The sequence below is a fragment of the Chrysemys picta genome, chromosome 2 (genome assembly GCF_011386835.1).
Source record: "Chrysemys picta bellii isolate R12L10 chromosome 2, ASM1138683v2, whole genome shotgun sequence".
Lineage (NCBI taxonomy): Eukaryota > Metazoa > Chordata > Testudines > Emydidae > Chrysemys > Chrysemys picta.
The window spans coordinates 185,197,751-185,212,181 of NC_088792.1; the positions used below are offsets into that span (position 1 = coordinate 185,197,751).

The 14,431-nt window shown below is 42.3% G+C and overlaps 1 long non-coding RNA gene across 5 annotated transcripts in view; it reads right to left on the minus strand.

Moving 5' to 3' along the window:
• Positions 1 to 14,431, minus strand: part of LOC101942410 (uncharacterized) — a 94,641-nt gene that overhangs the window by 71,528 nt on the left and 8,682 nt on the right. For 3 of the 5 annotated variants that reach the window (XR_010597977.1, XR_010597981.1, XR_010597980.1), the window contains exon 2: positions 5,826 to 13,006. This is a non-coding gene — a long non-coding RNA (uncharacterized LOC101942410). The remainder of the gene's footprint in view (positions 1 to 5,825; positions 13,007 to 14,431) is intronic. The other 2 variants (XR_010597978.1, XR_010597979.1) reach the window with 2 other exon arrangements.

The following is a 14,431-nucleotide window of genomic DNA, read 5'->3' on the forward strand; positions in this document are numbered from 1 at the left end:
TCCCATTGAAGCCAAAACTATAAAACAAAGTTACAGAAACTAATAGCACTGCTGTTGTGTTTAAAGTTCAAGATGCTCACGTTTGTAGGACTGGGGCCCTAGTCATTTTCCCCGTCCTCTGTGTGTTTTTCGCACAGCATCAGGATAGAGACACTCATTTTGAAAATAGGAAAATGTGATTGTAAATCCACAAAAATGGGTGGGGTGGGGTGGGGTAGGAATAGTGATCAGGGGCAGGTTTAGTACCTGAAATTATTTTCAACTTTTTTCAGTTGTCAAGATTTCAGGTTGACTGCCCCATTAATAGGTATAGTTCTCATGAAAATATCCAGGTTAGTGGCATATAGTCACTGAACCCATTCTGGATCAGAAAAGTCACAAATATACCATTAAAATAGAACTTTTGGTCCAAATGGTTCTAAGGTAACACTCTTCAAAATTACAGTATAGGACCATAGTAGTCTCGATGATTTGAGACTGTACAAAACTTCTGATCTCTAACGATTCCATTGGCTATACAATACAGTTTGATGCAGTTTTTTAAATCTAGGACAAAAATAATGAACACATTATTTTTCTAAATATTTAAATTTTTCCAGGGCTAGTGTAGATCCCGTTACCCTTGCATGGATCCCTCTAATAATACGGACTAGTGTGCTTTGAAGGCAGAGTCACATTCTACTGTGTTCCCTCTCCTTTTGGTATATGGTAGCTTGGAGAAATCAGTCAAGGAAATGCTAACTGAACTGCATTTGTAGGTATAAAAAAAGAAATTACTGAAACATATTCAGGAATGCCAAACTACAATTATGTTGAACTGTAACCAATAAAAATCTCTCTAACTAAAACCATAAGCTAGATTTCTCTATGCTCTGTGTCTTGAGAATTGAACAAGTTGTTCCTTTGAAGTCTCTGCAATCAGCCTTGCAGCCTGACTTGCTATTCACTCCCTTAGAGCAGTGGTCCCCAACGCGGTGCCCGCGGGCGCCATGGTGCCCGCCGGGGCATTTATATGCGCCTGCCTAGTGCCTAGCAGGGGAGAGAAGTCGCGGCACCGTGCCTGACAGGGACAGAGAATTCAGGCTGCGGGCGCGGTGTTCTCTGTTCCCAGCAGGTGCGGGGGCCGCCTAGTGCCCTGCAGGGGAGAGAAGCCGCGACCCCCACGCCTGCCGGGGACAGAGAACTCTGGGGCTGCAGGCACCGCTGTTCTCTGTCTCTGGCAGGCACAGGGCCCGCCTAGTGCCCAGCAGGGGAGAGAAGCCGGGGCCCCGCACCTGCTGGGGACAGAGTACTCCGGGGCTTCTCTCTGGCTTCTCTCTTCTCTCTGCATTCATATTATGTAATATTAAATATGATTTTCGTATTATTTAATGTACAAATACAAAATAAGCCTTGAAAAATTGTTGGCGCCCTCCACGCTCTTCTGAAAACATGAATGTGCTACTGGCCACAAAAAGGTTGGGGACCACTGCCTTAGAGGAACAACTGAGCCAAGTTGTTAAGCTAAACTTGGAATCTTTCTGTGCACTCATTGGTTGAGCATCTAATTTCAGATCTACCCCAAGCAAGCTTGCCACCCAGAATTTCTTAGTTGACTCCCCTTCTCAGGGAAAATTTTAGAATTTGCATTCTGTGAGCTTCCCTGACAACTGACATGTGACCCACATAAAATTGCCTGGCACGGGCCTAATATACCTCAGACTTGCACCAGTATTTTTATTAGGCCTGTCAATTAATCGCAGTTAATGCCTGCAATTAACGGAGAGCAAAATTAACACATTTAACATGTTAATCCCATACCTCTGGGTGGGGAGGGAGGCTGAACCTGCAGCTCCCCAGGCAGCCAGGAGATGGGGGGTGGCGTGGGGGGCACTGAAGCCGGGAGCCCAGAGCTCCATGGGCGACAGGTAGGGTTGCCAACCCTTCAGGATTGGGCTGGACTCTCTAGGAATTAAAAATTAATGTTTAATTAAAGATTTTGTCACCTGAAGAAACCTCCAGGAATACATCCAACCAAAATTGGCAACCCTAGTGGCTGGAGGAGCCAGGGCGGAGGGGACTGGAGCCCCGAGCCTCCTATGGCTGAAGATAGGGGGTCACAATTTTTTTAAGTCCGAATGGGATCACCAGCACAAAAAGTTTGAGAAACACGACCATAGATAACAGGGGCCTGGCAAGATCAGCCTCCCTGCACCAGTCTCTCCTCCCCTGCTGCATCCTCCCTTGCAAACAAAGGCTCATTCAACTGAAGGGTGTTATGTAAAAATAATTCTACTTTTGTAAGTTCAACTTTCATGATATAGATTGCACTACAGTACTTCTATGAGATAAATTGAAAAATACTATTTCTTCTGTTTATCTTTACAGTGCAAATATTTGTTATAAAAATAATATAAAGTGAGCACTGTGTATTTTGTGGTGTAATTGAAATAAATATATTTGAAAATATAGAAAACATCCAAAATATTTAAATAAATGGTATTCTGTTTAACAATCTGATTAAAATGACAATTAATCACAATTAATTTTTTTAATCTCTTGACAGCCTTAATTTTTATTTCTACTCTTACAGCAGGGCTTGCTTGTCCTAATCCATACAAATGATTCACAATAAGATCAGCTTTTGTTAGTTCCTGTTGCAATGCTTGCTATTGTAAATGCTATGAGAACATGAGAATCAAGGCTAGGGTTGCCAGTGCTGTATTTCAAAAATAAGGGACTGTTTTCTTAGTACCCTCTCCCCACTCCTCCTCCTGATATTTATTTATTTTATTAATAAGCGGTACTCATCTACATTCAGCAGGGGTATTACTTCCTGCTTTTTGCAGCACTAAGCAACTCCCTATCTTGTTGTACAGAGATTAAAAAAATAAGGACATCCCTTGTAATAAGGGACTTCTGGCAACTGTACAATCAACATATTGGTAGTTTTGTGTAAATCAAAGTTGGCAGAATCTCTTTGGAGAGGCCAAATTCTCCTTTTTTGTAGTATCCATCTTGAGTTTTTAGTGTGTCACTAGAGTCCGTGTTTGAACTGAGAATCATATCTCTGCCTTTCAGTATCTGAGTGCACAATTCTTAAAATATAACGTAGGTCAAGATTTTCAAAGGTAGGCCCCTAAGTCCATCTTAGGTACCAAACTAAGTGGCCTGATTTTCAGAAGTGCTGAGCTCCCAGCAGCTCCCACCGGAATTTTGAAAATCTTCACCTCATCGTCTAAATTTTGCTCTCAGAGCGTGTGTGCATGCATGCACTTGTGCACTCAAATAGCATTAAAGTTTAAACCTAGTCATTTTGTTAGCTGTAAAATGACCTCCCATTTATTAAGATACCTTAGCAATAGGCACTCAGAGCAAATAATCACCGTAGTTTTATTATTGCAGATACGCATAATTATTGCTACTATATGTAGCAATTTTTACATTACTTGTCACAGAACTAGTCAAGCGATCCCTCTTGGCCACTCCCCAAACCAATGGATCCTATGTGGTTTAAGCCTCTGGGGTCTGAACAGAGTCCAGGCATGGCAGCACACACTCATGGAGCAGACCCTCTGTCCAGCAGCACTCCCTCAGAGCTGAGACCATGTGGTCAAACTGCACAGCACTTGAGACCAGTGCTGGCCCCTCAGACTTCTCCCATATCTTAAACACATCCTCTCCCAGAACTCCAGCCATGTGGGTTTTCTGGGTCCACAGGTTAATCGTTCAAGAGCATGAGATAGGTGTAGCATGTAAAATACAGGCAGACTTGGCACAGGATTCTAAATCACCGTTGTTCTTTACTCAATAGATAAAGCACAGAGTGCAGCTGAGGTAGAAAACAACCTCCCTTCTCAAGGCTGTGCCCCTCACTCTAGCTCTCTCTTCCCTTGGTAGTCCTTGGGGGGACAGTCGGAGTTCAAGTGTGGAGGATTCCCTCTGCCTCATCAGATTCCTACCACATCTACCCTCTGCTTGAGCTCGTAGAAGTGGCTGAAGATCCCAAACAGAGTAGCTCTTGCCCTTTTTATAACCTTCCAATCTCCTTTGCCAGGAGACTCTCTGTTAAACCTCCTCAAGAGATCAGACCCCTACTATGTAACTTCATGGGAAGACGACCTCTCCCCCAACAAACCAGTTTTCCTAAGCGGGAGCTGGCATATTCTATAGGATGTTTTGTATTTGTAAAGAGGACTGTCCTGATTTAATGATATTGTTTTCAGCCCTTTATCACTACTGCTTGAAATCGCAGTCCAACATGGAGGTAAAGAGACAACAGAGAAGGCAACTAGCTCTCACATTCAAATTGGAGTTTGCAGTCTGATAAAGATACATACAGAGTTCATGATCTTAAACAGCATTCATAAGTTGTATAGAGTCTCTTTTTTCTTTTTTTTTTTGTTATCCAAAACTTAACTATAAGAACAAGTATTCTGCCATTCAGAATGGACCTTTATGCTAGGACAATTCAATAAACAAAGATCTTTCTGTCTTGGTATATTTCAGAACTGGACTCACCCTTTAGCTTTGTAGGTCAAGTTTAAATTGAGATTGCTCTTCTCACTCAGATCCTAGTAGACGTCTCCTAGTTGTTTTTATTATTGGAAGTCTCAGATTTTAGGTTTTGTGATGATGACTGCATTAGAAATGCATAGATAGATAGATAGATTAAACCCATGAAATACACATTACAAAATCTATTTAAACTCCCTCTCCATTTTTGCGTCCATCACCCCTATCTTACCTGTATGTTATATTTGTCAATAAAAGCAACACCAAACAGAAAACTGATCTAAAACCAAACTCCCACAGACTAAACTTATCGCTGACTGAAAGCCACTGCTGTTCTGTTCAGGAAAAAATTAGAATGCCGCATTTTGTGTGTCCAGATAATTATGTGAACCCATCATGGAGCCAAGTGACCTTTTCCCCCCTCTAGATAAGTAAGTATAGTCATAGTCATCCCATTTTCTCTGCAACAAAAACACATCAGCTTTTAACCCCCCCCAAATGTCACCTCTTACCGATGAGCATTACTAAGAAAATGGTGACCCACAAATGGCATGTTAATTGGGTCAATTACCAAACCCTAATTATTGCTGAAAAGGCTTGGAAATTAGTTAGCATTATTGCATTATATTACTATGCCAGTAAGGGTGGCCCTTTCCTTTACTGTTGGAATCAAGGCAGGGGAAACCAGCATTGCAGGTGCCGGTGTGATATTTCTGGACTTCAGTTACAGTTGCTGACAGATCTTTGTGGTTTATAGAATGACTCCCTACCCCAAACCAAAATTAAACATTAAAGGATTATTATGCTGGTTTAGATCCCTATAGCTGACACAATTTCAAATCCTTTTTTATGAATTACTATGTATTTTTTTGCAAACAGAAACATCTGCATACTGTGAAGAAGCAGAGGAAGATTAGTTTATTTGAGAAGATCCAGCAAGGCACTATTACAAAAACGAAAAAGGAAAAAATATATACTGTTACATATGACTGCCCTGATATGGACTGATAAGGAAAGCAGAGGCCACAGTGCGTGCACCAGTACTGATTAGTGTTGTGCTTCACTGATATGGGGAGTGACCTGAATTGGAAAACATTTGGATTTTCCATGAAAAATAATACCCAGTCTTTTAAAACGAATAGAAAGAGTCTGTACTTTATAGACTGGAATCTAATGCAGAGGTGAGCTAGTTACAAGGCAGAACCAGGAAAATCTATGGTCATGGGCAGGCTCATATTTGCTTTCCAAATAAAGCAAAGCCAAGTGGGAGTGTTTGTTTTGTCTCTGGGGGTTTGCACTGCCATTGTTGGATGGAAGGGATGCCTACTTACCTCACAGTGGTAGTTCTGCATAATGGCAGTCCCACATTTCCATTGCATTCAGTGCAAAGAGAACAAATGTGATAGTTCTGTCATGAGAAGGTATCCGTGAGTAAGAAATTTCAGTGTGGGATAGGATGTGGAATTCAATCTTGCTGGATGGACCACCCTGGGATAGACAGATTGCAGTCAGTTGAAACAATGTTGGTGGCAATGCTGACTCTCTGCTCTGTTTGTAAATTCAGATATGCCTGAGATTAGGCCTGTTTCAAGCTGTCTCTTTCATGGCCATACCCATTCCTCTGATCCCAATCATTAAGAGATTAGGTTTCTTGAAATATCAGCATTGTCGGCCCCCGGGCTGAAGCAAACCACTTAGCCTACAGATACAGGAATTCTTGAATAGCTTTTCAGTGCTTAAAAAAATGCTGTTTCTAAGATGTACAATTTATACTGCAGAATAGCCTTTCACCTGCAGAGTGCTGGTAAATGCTTTTTTGTACTGTGGTCAAGGGCATGCACCGATAAGTTGGTAAAAAAGGAACCTTGACAGTAGGTGTGTTTTCCCGCCCCCTCCTGTCCCAGTCAGTGAATACAATACAATTAGGAATATGCATCACAGAATTATAGTGCAGATTTCTCAGGCTTTCAGTAATGAACTGGTTTGTTCGTTCTTTTGGCAGGACTGAAGATTGAGACATTTCTATTTTTTCATCTAGGCTTTTGTTGTAGTTGTTTATGGCTTCACTTTTTGCAGTAAGAATACTGTTGTGTTTCCCATTTCTAAGGTTGCTGTCACTCACCAGGCAAGACAAGGAGCAGATAGGTGATTTTCTAGATCCTGAAGAAACCTGAATGTGATTTGAATACAAAGAACACTTGTCCAATGCTTACTACGCCATGATACATTAAAAATACCTGATGCCTGGGGGGTGGAGGGAAAGGGGAGGAGGAAGAGGGAAAGGGAGATCTCTTGTAGGGTGTGATTTGATGATGTTGACACTGCCCCTTTCTGAAAGGAGTACTTGTGTAAATAACACACACACTGGCACCCACGAGGTGAGATTAGTGATGTTGTAGTAAATGGGGTTGGGCCAATGGTCTGGGTAGAAATGGAAACAAGCTGGGCCATCTGCTTTTGTTTGCTGGACCCAAAGATTGCTAATTTGGATTTGCAAGCTTTGAGGCCCAATTCCTGGACCGTGGGAGAGGACTGGCATGCCAGATGTCTCTTCATGCAGCTGGTCTAGAGCTCCTTGTTAATGAAGCTTGGGTTTAGGTTCACCACCTTTTATGGCCAAAAAAGAATCTAGATCCAAACATTTTTGCATCCAAGTGACAAATATTCATAACTAATCCTTCCTATGGGCCAACAAAATTTGTGCAACTGATTTCTGTTGCATAGAAACAACGTCTAGTAGTTTTTTTTTTCAGATTGTACAGTCTATTTGCTAATGTATGTCTGGTTACACTTGTGTGTGTGGGGTTGTAATATCTTGCTGGTTTTTAATGAAGAACAGTAATGTGAACAAATACTTGTCTTTTTTGTAGATCTAGCTCATGAGCAAAATTCTAACGTACTCTAAATGTGAATAAACACACGTTTTTGTTTTATCTTCAGGATCTATACTAATCTAAAAGAGAGCATAAGAATATTCTCTACTCTGAGGAAATTATAACCTAAGCCAGTGTATACCTGTCTCTTTTGAATCTCGTTTGAATGCTTCTGAGGGTTCCTCTGTAAATAAAGGTAGAAAGTGTATAAAGATAATTATCCTTTTTTTTTCCCCCTGGTGTTTTTATTTTCACCTTTTTATTTTACTTTTTCTGGGACTGGTCAGTAAAAATTGTAGGCCTGAGCTCTTCTCCTTTTACACCCATTTGAATTTGAAGCAACTCTATTAGCTTCATTGTAATTACTCCAGATTTGAACGTTTGCAACTGATGGCATGTCTACATACATGAGCACCTACTCCACTGCAAACTGGTGTGTAACTCTACAGCGTGGAGCCTGTTGCTGCAAACTAAAAGTTCGCTAGTGCACTTCAATGTACTGCGATTTCAAACAGCTGAACGTCAAAGCTTGCAGTGGAACGTTAAGTGTACATCAGCAGGATCCACACAGACAGATAGCGTGTGGCGTGCTGTAGATTTATTTACATGCCAGCTTGCTGCTCAGTAAGTGCTCATGTAAACTGCGGCCCATAGTCATGCAAAATTATGGTGAAGATTAAAGAGAAAAGGATTAGATAAATTTGCCTGCTGCTAAAATATCTCAAACTTTCAATACGTGAGAATTTACTGTTGAAAAAATTTCCTTTTCAGCTGTAGATTCTCCAGCATAATTTAGTTTAATAAGTTTTAAGGCAGCTGTGATTGCCTTCCTTTCCCTGCAGCTGTTCACTTTTTCTTTACAGGAGAGTTATAATTGGACTGGCTGAAGCAGTTGGTCTAGACATTGTTAGTTTAATTCAAGGGAAATCTGAACACTGATCTTTCAGTTTAACCATAGACATATGCATGTATGTATTTGATAGAAGCATTTATAAGGTGCTCTCATGTGGTATCCTGTATATAACCAAATAAGAAAACAAGATTGGTTTTGCAGAGAGATTGCGCCAAACACAATTATCTAAAATTCCAGCTCCATAAATAGTTTGCTTCCTGCTGTTCTTGGAGGCCACTCAGCAGCTGAACCAAGCACTGTATGAACCAGATCAAAGCAGTTTACATTTTTGCACTTTAAAAAACACTATTTAATTTTACAAGTAGACTGAAAGTTAAGCAGGCACTAGAAGTAATTATTTCCAAACCTTATAGTCTAATCTGAATCCTTAAATCAAGGAATAATTTTTTATCAGTTCTCTGAACCATCTCATAAATTAGGAGGATATGCCTTTGCACATTATTGTTAGGGGCCATTGATGTGAGTTGTCTCTGGGCTTGATTATAATAAGGACTTTGTCAGTCTTCAAATGTTTACTTTGCATGTGTGTGCATGCACATGGAAAAAAAATCACAAAACAACCAAGCTAACTCAGGGGAAAAATGAGGATAAAATTTAGTAAATGTGGTGTTAACACTATTGCCATGCTTACTTAAGATTATGTATTGGTGTATGTGTATAATACAATGGCCTGAATATCATGACAATGTAAGTTAATAATCAGCAGGAGAGTTACTCCTAATTTGCAGTGCTGTAATTGAGATCTGACTGTGTGTGTGTGTGTGTGTGTTAGGGTTGCCAACTTTATAATTGCACAAAACTGAACACCCTTGCCCCGCCTCTTGTTCAAGGCCCTACTCCCTCCATCCCCCCCCCCCCCGTCTGTTGCTTGCTCTCCCCCACTCTCACTCGCATTAATTGGGCTGGGGCAGAGGGTTGGGGTGTGGGAGAGGGTGAAGGCTCTGACTTGGGGTGCGGGCTCCGGGGTGGGGCCAGAAATGAGGGGTTCAGGGTGCGGGAGGGGGCTCTGAGCTGGAAGCGAGGGGTTTGGAGTGCGGGAGCAGAATCAGGGCTGGGGCAGGGGGTTGGGGTATGGGCAGGGGTCTGGCGTGGGGCAGATGAGGGGTTTGGGGTGTGGGAGGGGGCTCAGGGCTGGCGTGCAGGCTGTGGGAGGGAGTTAGAGTGTGGGAGGGGGTTTGTGACCTGGGTTCAGGTGTGGGAGGGGATGAGGGGTGCGGGCTTACCTCAGCCCTGCTGCACTGCCGACCGGGAGCTGCCTAAGGCAGGCTCCCTGTGGCTCCCAGAAGCAGCTGTCTTGTCCGGCTCCCAGGTGCAAGGGCGGCTAGATGGTTCTGCATGGTGGGTGCCCACAGGCGCTGCCCCCGCAGCTCCCATTGTCCGCGGTTCCTGGCCAATGAGAGCTGTGGAGCCGGTGCTCGGGACGGGGGCAGTGCGTGCAGCTTCCCTGACTGCCCCTATGCCTAGGGGCCACAGAGACTTGCCAGCTGCTTCCAAGAGCCGGGGCAGGCCTTAACCACGCTGTACTGCTGTCCGGACTTGTACCAGCCAGGTCAGCTGTGTGTGTGTGTGTGTATGTATTGACAATATATAAAATAATACACTTCAGAAGAATTTGTATGCCTCTGGCACTTTGCCAGTAACACCCAAATAATTTGAAACTACATTGGCCTTAAAAACTTCTCCATAGAGTATTGATTGTTCAAGTGTATAATGGATACTTTCAACTGGAACATGAAAGTATATATCACGATTAAAACACAGACCAGTAGATGAGCCAAATTTGGTGGAAGTGCCTGAGATAAATGGCTGCTATAGCTATTGGTATAAACTTAGCACTAGCCAAAATTATTTTCAAGGGCCCTAATTACATCTCTTTTAATTTAGGATGTAAAATGCAGGATACTTTTTTATATATACATTTAATTTATGGTTAATCTACTGATTGCAATATCTTTCCAGTAGGAACAATGTAGTTAGGGCAGGATAATTGGAAACTTCCTCTTAGATTTTGCAGCCATGCTATCCACAATTATATGTTTAAATATACACGCTGCACTACAAATATACATATAAGTGTTAGTGGTTGTACATAAAAAGTCTGATTTAGAAGCTATTTTATAGAATCTACATTAACACTCTATACAGTGCAACAGAGGGTCCTGCGTCTGACGAAGTGGGCATTCACCCACGAAAGCTTATGCTCCAATACATCTGTTAGTCTTAAAGGTGCCACAGGATCCTCTGTTGCTTTTTACAGATCCAGACTAACTCGGCTACCCCTCTGATACTTGACTCTATACAATAACTCACTCATTTTAGATGTGTAAACGAGCAATCAAGGCTTAATATTTTTCCACACAAATTTTTCAATATTTTTTCTGAAACACACACAAAATATTTAAGTAGCTTGTTACTAGAAATGCTATATAGTAGGGTCAGCAATACGTAAGGAGGGAGATTTGAGCTACTCAAATGCTTTTGAAGGTAGTCTGCAACAAGCAAAATAAGGAAAAGAAACTTTGTGAACAATGCACACCTTGGGTCTGATTCTCCATTGTCTTGCATCTCATACAGTAAGTTATACCTGTGCAAAGTGAATGCAGAGCAGGTATAAAATTCTACCAAATCAAAATGCAAGGTGCAGTAGAGGATATAGCTGTTTATAAAAAGCACACAAGAGTAGAGTTTGGAAAATTAAAGACACTATATAGATCAGCAGGTTCAAATTATATGGATCCCAGAGTTTTTAGAAAATTTAGCTAATGATTTTACCATACCACTGACCACTATATCTAAAAAGTTATGGAATACTGGGCACTACTAAAGGATTGTGTGGGGAAAAAAGCAAATCTGGTCCTAATCTTAATAAAAATCTGACAATTTTCTGTTTCTCAATTTGAATCACTAATATTAAAAGACAAAAAATCTTGTCTGAATATAGATAATAGAATGATGAGCAATAAACAACATAGATGTTATAAGGACCACATCATGCCAGACAAACTGGTTTGCCATTTTGATGGAATTACAAAATAGCTGAATGGAATTCAGTCAATGTAATAACTTGGTTTTTGTAAAGTATTTGATATTTTGTCTCATGAAATCTTATCCATATTGGTTTGTATATGAGAACTGGCACATTGATTTAAATTTAAAAACTGGCAGTGGAAGCAGCAACAAAAGTAATAGATAAGAGCAGCATATTGAGCTAGGGAAAAATGTCCAGGTGGGTACAAGGATTATTGTTAAGCTTGGTCTTATTTATGGTTTATTCATGTAGAAACGAGATTACGCATTTTTTGTGCTCAACTAAATATTTTCCATGTAATTATCTGTTTTCATGTGTACACTGTAGTAAATACATCATATTGACAATATCAGAAGTTTAAATCTGCTGAGGATGAACATGAGATTTTTCATAAAAGTAGAGATTTTTTTCTCATCTTCTAGATCAAACCAGACGAGAAATTGTTTCCACACTGAATTTCATGCATTCCAGTTGCAAAGTCTGGCAAACTATTGAAAGACTGAGCAGAGAATCTAGTCTGAGCAAAAGGAAATACATAGTCACAGTAAATTCCATTGCATCCCAGCTGGTGGCCAATGGCAGAGCTCCTAATGTAGACAAAGTTTTCAGACATGCAGTTAAAAGGATGGATGCTGAGAGATAGCAGGGTCTGAGTGTAGACACGAACCTGATGGCTACTTTCGCTGATCAAGAGCTCAACCTGGCTATGTATCAACTGCAGCTACGTGTTTAGATAACATGTCTATACATCAGCAAGGCTCCTGGTCTGGATAACATCCACAATGAGTTTGTCTCTCACTTCAGACACATCACCAAAAGCTGGCTGCTTTGATTTGTGAATTGTTCTATCCAGGACTGCAATATCCCAAAAGCTTGATGCAGAGAAAATGTGGTAGCTTTTGATAGACCCAAACAGCTACCAAATGATTGCTCTGCTCTGTTACCAATAAGTAAGGCTGCGAGTCTGTCATGGAGGTCATGGATTCCGTGACTTTCTGGGACCTCCATGGCTTCTGCAGCGGCCGGTGTCTCGGGCCTCCGCCCCCTCCTCCTCCAGCAGCAGCAGCGGTCTTGGGCCGCCGCCTCCCCTAGCAACATCGGGGTTCTCTGGCCGCTATGTTTCCCCTGCCCCCCGCAGGATCGGTGGTCCTGGGTTGCACACCGCCGCCCGCCACCACCACCCCCAGCAGTAGAGGGCCCGGGCCGCACGCCACCATACCCCGCCACCCCCCTAGCACCTGTGGTGCCTCCCGGGCTGCCCCATTCCAGAGCACCCAAGATTTAGTTAGGGGTATATAGTACAAGTCATGGACAGGTCACAGGCCATGAGTTTTTGTTTACTGACCATGACCTGTCCATGACTTTTACTAAAAATACCCATGACTAAAATGTAAACTTACTGATAAGCTATGCAAAGACTAATCCTGATGGGGATTAATGATGTTGTTGAAACTTCCACTGCCTCATGTTCAGGCTGGATGCAGGGGACAATGCACCCAAAATCAACTACATCCTCTGACTCAGGGCATAGAAGATGCATTTGAATCAGGAAAGAAAGTTGGTGCAGTTCTTATTGACCTGATGGCAGCCTACAACACTGCCAACATGCTGCAAGTTATTCCTTGTATGCCGATGGTGCAGTTCATCCAAGTGGGTTCCCCCAGTGCTGTGCATATTCATAACATATTCATAAATGATCTGGAAAAAGGGGTAAATAGGGAGGTGTCAAAGTTTGCAGACAATACAAAATTGTTCAAGATCGTTAAGTCCACCGCAAATTACGAAGTGTTACAAAAGGATCTCACAAAATTGTGTACCTGGCCACTACAATGGCAGATGAAATTCAGTGTTGATAAATGCAAGTAATGCACATTGGAAAACATAATCCCAACTCTACATACAAAATGATTAGGTAGATTCTTGGAGGATAGGTCCATCAATGGCTATTAGACCAGATGATCAGGGACACAACACCGTGCACTGGGTGTCCCTAAACCTCTGAGTGTCAGAAGCTGGGACTGGGCGACAGTGGATGGATCACTCGATATTGCCCTATTCTGTTAATTCCCTCTGAAGCATCTGGCACTAGCCATTGTCGGAAGACAGGATACTGGGCTAGATGGACCGTTGGTCTGATCCAGTATGGCCATTCTTAAATTCTTAAGAAATTATTAGCAACCAAAGCTTCATTCCTCAAAGATAGAAAATCAATCATTTTAAACATCTCCATAATGGCCTTCCCAAGGGTCAATGTTACTCCCCTTTCGTTCACTATATGCGCATATGACAGTCCTGAAATGCGGGCTGGGAAGTCTGCATATGCTGATAATTTCTGTGTTGCTGACACTGAAATTGACTAACTTCCACAGGATCTAAAGGAATCTTAGACAAGACACAGATATTTTGACACCGATACTTCCAGGAATGGAGATGAATTCTCATACCAAGACAATGGCACCTACTTTCCATCTAAACAATTGTCTTGCCTTCTCGATACAGGTCCAAGGATGGCTATTGCTATTCCATCCAGCTGTCACATACTTGGGGTAAAATTCAACCATAGTCTGACATAGTGGCCTCGCGTGGAAAATGAAAGTTTCTACCTGGACTCCCTTGATATGAAAACTGTTGGGAACCCCTGAGAGGCAGACTCTTCAGGCCTTCATACATCTGTATTGGCCCTGGTGTGTTGCTTCAGCTGAATACTGCTCTCGGGGTGCAGCCATCCTACTCAGTTGATACAGAGCTGAATTTGGCCATTCGTAATATTAGTGGCGGCTCGAGCTATACTCCAACCTACGGTCTGTATGTGCTAGCGTGCGTAGCTCCGCCAGATCTTTCACGAGATGCCATTGCTGTTAAGTCTGCCTGGAGAACTGTGATAGGTGAAAGCAACCTGTTACATCTCCAGTTGACTTATGCCCCCTTCTCAGACAGGGAACAATATACTGTGCCAGCTTGAAGGCTTGCTTGTATTCAGGGAAGAATGAGGGTGACGGGCAGGGGGGTGTTGCCTGCAGGCGAGAGCGGTGTGTGGAGCCTCCTCTCCCTCCCCTTCCCCCACCTAGGACCAGGACCTGCTGGTTGCTTTCGGGGTGCGCATAGCGTGGTGCCAGGACATGC